At 42.8% G+C, this 6,391-nt stretch overlaps 1 non-coding gene across 1 annotated transcript; it reads right to left on the bottom strand.

Annotated features, from left to right (window-relative positions):
- Positions 1-202: 202 nt before the first annotated feature.
- On the bottom strand, positions 203-416 carry LOC112318379 (small nucleolar RNA U3). Its single transcript, XR_002976205.2, has one exon. It is a non-coding gene; the product is annotated as a small nucleolar RNA U3 (small nucleolar RNA).
- Positions 417-6,391: the final 5,975 nt, after the last annotated feature.

The following is a 6,391-nucleotide window of genomic DNA, read 5'->3' as shown; positions in this document are numbered from 1 at the left end:
TGCCAGGCCTGGCTGTGCCCCACAGTGATAGAGGGGCCTTTGGCCCTCATCCCCTCAAAAGGAAACAAACAGCCACTCCCCCAAACCTGCAAACTCAGACGAGCCTCATAGGAAATACTTGAGCTAATGGAGTAGGATTTTAGAAAGAAATTTCTTTTTTAAATTTTTAAATTTTAAATTTTTTGTTTTATTTTATTTTTTTACCACCCAGACTGCGTTCTCTCCCTCTTACTCTGCCAAAGGAAGAGAAGAACGATCATCAATGGCTATTAGCAGTTGCAAAAGCAACACCAAAAGCTGGCTTCACGCTCAGGAGCGAGCACTGTGCCTCCTCCGTGAGGTTTCCGGTGCTCTGTGTGTTCCGAGAAACTTCTCTAGTAACGAACTAGAGAAATGATCCCTGAAGGTATAGTCTTTAGAAAGAAATTTCTGATAACAACTCTAATGTCCTATTAAGACTTGTAACTTTACTTGAAAACCAACCAATTAGCCTGTAGCAGTTTCATGGTTGTAGGTAGATGAAAGTTGTGGATCAGAGATGAAGGATGATTTATTGCTCATAGCAGTAACTGAGCCAGCGTCTTTTTTCATTGTATTAATGTTCCTTTTTTCTTGAGAGATAAATCACGTACCATAAAACTCACTATTCTGAAGCACACAGTTAGTGGGTTTGAGTATGTTCACCACTAATTCTGGAACATTTTCATTGTCCCCCAAATCAGTCCCATACCCATTAGCAGTCCCTCCTCTTTCCCCTTCCTCCCGGGCCTTGGGAACCGTGAGTCTACTTTCTGTCTCTGTGGATGTGTCTGTTCTGGACACTTCCTGTAGATGGAATCATACAACATGTGGCATTCTGCATTTTCCTTTACTTAGCGTAACGTTTCCCGGGTTCATCCACGTTGTAGTGAACCTCGGTGCTGCATTCCTTTTTATGGCGGATGACATTGTATTACACGGGTGTTCCGCCATTTGTTTATCAGTGCATCATTTGATGGACACTTGGGTTGTTCCCACTTTTTGACTGTTATGCATTACGCTGCTCTGAACATGGGTGCACAAGTTTGTGTGTGAATATATGTTTCAGTTTTCTTGGTTGTATATCTAGGAGTGGAATTACTGGGTCACATGATAGTTCTATGGTTATCTTTTTGAGGAACTACCAAACTGTTTTCCAAAATAGCTATACCATTTTGTAGTTACACCAGCAATGCATGAGCATCCCAACTTCTTCACTTTCTAACCAAAACCTGCCTTTTTCACTATAGCCATCTAGTGGATGTGAGGTGGTATCTCATCGCAGTTCTGATTTGCATTTCCTTAACAACCAATGAGCATCTGCTTATGTGCTTATTGGCCATTTATATGTCTTCCTTGAAGAAATATCTGTTTAAATCCTTTGCTCTGTGTGACCCAGTGGGTTGGGCATCATCCGCAAAACCAAAAGGTCGACAATTCAATTCTCAGTCCAGGCACATGCGTGGGTTGCAGGCCAGGTCCCAAGTTGGGGGCATGTGAGAGGCAAACACACACTGATGTTTCTCTCCCTCTCTTTCTTCCTCCCTTCCCCTCTCTCTAAAAGTAAATAAATATTAAAAAAATAAAATCTTTTTGCCTGTTTAACAGATCTCTTATCAGATATGATTATAAATATTTTTCCCATTTAATTGTCTTTTCACTCTTTTTACAGTATCCTTCTCCACAAAAGTTTTTAATTTTGATGAAGCCCAACTTTCTAATTTTTTGGTTTCTGATACGAGTTTTAGAGCGTTAGCTCTTCTGTAGGCCTGTGATCCTTTCTGAATTAGTCTTAAGCATGATGGGAGGGAGGCATCGGTTTCATTCTTCCGTATGTAGGTCTCCAGCTGTCCCAGCACCTTTGTTTGAAAAAGCCTTTTCTTTCCTCACTGAAGTACACTGGCAACCCCAAACCTTGGAGAAACAATTGACCCTACCTGTACCATACTAGTAACTTACGTGGTGCTAAATGCCTTCTGTTTCTATAATTACTATAGAATGGATAACTTGAAAACCATCTCACAAGAAAATACTTGAAATGGATGTTAAAATGAAAGAAACACCACTTTTATTTATCTTTAAATTTTATTTTCAGTTACGGTTTACATTCAGCATTATTTTGTATTAATTTCAGGTGTGCAGCACAGTGGTTAGACAGTCATGGCCTTTACAAAGTGTCCCCCGATATTTCTGGTACCCACTGGCACCATACTAGTTATTACAATATTGTTGACTGCATTCCTTGTGATGCACTTTACCGTGACTATTCTGTAACTACAAATCTTTGTCTTAATCCCTCCACCTTTTTTACCCTGTCTCTCAACTGCCCACTTGTCTGGCAACGACCTGAGTCTATTCTAAAAAAACCTCACTTAAAAAATATATGTATTTTATTCATTTCAGAGCGAGGAGAAGGGAGGGGGAAAGAGAGGGAGAGAAACATCAATGTGTGGTTGCCTCTCACATGCCCCCCACTTGGGACTTGGCCTGCAACCCAGGCATGTGCCCTGACTGGGAATAGAACCAGCGACCCTTTGGTTTGTGGGGCTGCAAACCAAAGTGGTTTGACCACTGAGTCACACCAGCCAGGGCTAAAAATCCCCACTTTTAAATGCATAGCTGAGACCTAAGAAAGTAAGGAAAACTAAGAGGGTCCAAAATAAGCAGGTAACTGAAAAGCAGAAGAAGAGCCTCGCTGGTGCCCTAGGGCCTTGCCTGCCTCAAATCCAAAAGGCTTGGATTATGGTGGCCATGTCAGGACAGGAGGTGACACCTCGGGTCTGGGCAAGGAGGGAGTGATAACTGACACCCCTGCAAAAGCAGGATCCTTGCAGGGCTGGGCTCTCCATGAAAGTATGAACCGTAAAACCTTTGGTCACTGGCCCAGGATCATGTTGAGGGAAGCTCTTCTGTCTTGGCCTGGATCTGGGGCTTTTAGGGTAGCAGTCTCCCCAAGAACATATTACAGTAGTCCTGGTTTTCTGTGAATCAGGGTTTAAATTCATATTACCTGCATGTTAACCCTTTTCACATTAAAAAACCCAATTCATGAAGAAACACTTAAGTTGTGAATGGAAGGAAACTTCCTAAACTTGATAAAGTTTATCTACAAAAAATATACAGAAAACTTTATCATTTGGGAAACAGAAGTATTTAAAAATCAGGAACAAGATATGAGTACCTATGTCATCTCTTCTCTTTAATATTTTATTGGAGGTCTTAGAGTGAGAAAATAAAGAAACTAATGGTGTTGATACACGGTGCAGCCAGGGCCCCCCAAATAGGGATTTGCAATGGGGTCCAGAACTCAGGGTGTCCAGGAAATATTAAAAAAATATGTATATATATAGAGAGAGAGATAGAGAGAGAGAGAAAGAGAATGTCCTCACCCCTACAAGTCTGAACTGGGGGATGGGACACATGGAGAGGGGCCATTGAGAGCTGTTTTGCATAGCAGCATTTTTGCAACTGACCTCAGTCATGGTCATTTAACAAATCTATAACTTTTAACTGGTTTCATGGATATGTTAAATAGCTGTGGCCATGCTTTGAGCAAGGGAGATGGGAATGACTTCAACTCATGATGTAACTGGGAGGCAACTTCCCCAGGTCACAGTGCCTGTGTAAAAGCTAAGAGATGATTGGCTCCACTTCATGGGGCCACGCCTGGACTTACTATGGCAGCCCAGAAAAGCTGGAAAAATGAGGAAATGCTGGCAAGTATAGACGATTGTGGGAGGAGTCGGAAATGGGGCTGCAGAGGAAGACTGGTGCTGGAATTTAACCTAGGTGCGGCAGCCATGCTAGTGGGCATCATGTGGCTTTGGCAGGATTGGGACCTCGTGGCTTTGGGGTGCTCCCTTTTCCACGTGACTTAGGAAGCAGGAGAGACCTTGCTGGGAAGAAAAGGGGTGAAAGGACTCTTGCTGGTGGGCCAAGAGAAGGTGCCACGTGGTTTCGGATTAGCTGGAGATGGCGGCGGTGACACAGGTGATGGTGCTGGGAACCTAGGGAGGCTGGCCATTCAATGCAGATTGCTGGGAACCAAGGGGCTACCTGAGCCACAGACTTCTATCTAGTTCTTTTCCTGAGATACGGTACCCTGGACTGGGCAGAGGGGGAAGGAAGGACTCTGTGTGTTTGTGGGTGTTTTAAGGGACTTCCGGATTTTAACGAAGACATTAGGTCAGTACTCTTAAGTTCCTTTTCACCAATCTCTGGCATTGAGAGCTATAATTTCGTGGCAGTGGGCAAGGCGAACCTAGTACAGGGGGAGCCCAGGAGTAGGAGGGTCCGGGGTCCATTCGGTAACAGTATATCGTTTCCCCCCTCCATGGGTCCGTTCTGTAACAATGTGAGACTTAGAAAGAAAAAACCAAAACTGTCATTATTTGCAGGGTAATTACCTAAGTTGAAAGCCTAAAAGAATCTTAGATGCTAGAATTATTGAAATTTAGCAGCGTGGTTGAATATAAGATACATATATAAAAGTCAATAAAAGTCCATTTTATTTCTGTACAAGAGGAACCAAAATACAAGGAGGTAGAAATAATTCTAATAAAAGTTATGGGAGATGTATGTAAAGAAATTATGAAATTTTGCTCTGCCACAACCAGCGCGGGGTGGAGGTCCCTGAGTGGGAGCGACGAGAGATTAAGAAAAAACACAACACGACACAGGTTAAGGAAAAGCGGGCGCCAGGTGGAGCACTGTCCTCGGATGGAGAGACAGTGACCCTGAACATGGTCTCCGCGTTTATTTTATAGGGGTTGGCTACAAAAAGCTCAAGGAAATTTAGCAGATCTAGGGAAAAGCTGCGGGCAAGGATTGTTCCGTTCCCAGGCTATCTAAACGATAAATATGTCTTCTGCAAAAGTTACAGTCACGTTCAGCCAAAGCTTGCAGATACCTATTCCCTTCTCAACCCCTGTGGGTTCTGGCTGCCATCAGCTGCTGGCTTGCTCTGCATTGCAGATGCAAGTGGTTAAGTGTGGCTTTGCCAGCGCTCAACCTGTGCTTTTGACATCAGCCTTCACCGTCCTCCACATTGCTCTAGTTGGTGTGGCTCAGTAGATTGAGTGCTGGCCTGAGAACCAAGGGGTCACTGGTTCAATTCCCAGTCAGGGCACATGCCTGGGTTGTGGGCCAAGTCCCCAGTGGGGGGCGCCTGAGAGGTATCCCACACATTGATGTTTCTCTCTATTTCTCCCTCCCTTCCTCTCTCTCTCTAAATCACTAAAAATCTTTAAAAAAAGAGGTAAAAAAGAAATTATGAGATCTTATGGAAAGACATTAAGGAAGACCTAAGTAAACAGAAATACCACGTTATGGATAAGAAGACTCAGTTTATGATTTTTAAGTTGACAATGCCATCAATGCCATTAATCGATGCCGTTTTGATCAAAATACACAAACATTTAAAGAAAAACTTGACAAGCTCATTCTAAGATTTATTTGAAACAGAAAAATCCCATGAATAACCTTACCTTTGTGAAGAAGAAGAAGGGGGACAGAGAGGAGAGCAAATGCCCTGCTGTAGTGATGACCCTGGTGTGGGCACAGTGCTAGACACTTGATAAAGTGGAGCAGAAATAGACCCACATACAAGCACTTTGAATGTGTATAAAAACCAGGGGGCATTGAAGATCAATTGGGAAAGAAAAGGCTACTCAATAAACTGCTTCTGAGATGTCCTGTTACACGTACAGGGAAAACGAAACTGGACTTTACCTTGTGTGGGTTTTAGATGGATTAAGGACTCAACAACAACATACAGCAGACACGACACTTGGCGACACAACTTTGGTAGCTTTCCCTTTGAGATCAGCAGTAAGCAGTGGGTACCAGTGACTGCTGTTTCTGTCAACAGTGTACTGGCCGTCTTGGTGAGTGGAGTAAGGCAAAAAAAAAAAAAAAAGAAAGAAAAGAAAGAGAATTGGAAAGAAAGAAAATTGTCATTAATGTAGGTGATATGGTTGTGGTAATAGAAAATCATGACTGGTTATCCATATTCCCAGCTCATCCCTTTCCCCTGAACACTAAACTTGTATATCCAATGGCCTATTATTTTTTTAATTTTAATACATTTTATTGATTATGCTATTAGAGTTGTCCCATTTTTCCCTCCCCTTTATTCCCCTTATTTGCACTGTACTGCCCACCCACCATCAGTTCCCCACCTTAGTTCATGTCCATGGGTCATACATTTAAGTTCTTTGGCTTCTCCATTTCCCATACTATTCTTAATCTCCCCTGTCTATTTTCTACCTACCAGTTACGCTTCTTATTCTCTGTACTTTTCCCCTCATTCTCCCTACTCCTCCTCCCCACTGATAACAGTCCATGTGATCTCCATTTCTGTGAATCTCTTCCT

The sequence above is a fragment of the Desmodus rotundus genome, chromosome 12 (genome assembly GCF_022682495.2).
Source record: "Desmodus rotundus isolate HL8 chromosome 12, HLdesRot8A.1, whole genome shotgun sequence".
NCBI lineage: Eukaryota > Metazoa > Chordata > Mammalia > Chiroptera > Phyllostomidae > Desmodus > Desmodus rotundus.
The sequence above is the reverse complement of the archived record's forward strand: the minus strand, read 5'-3'. Positions and strand labels throughout refer to the sequence as shown.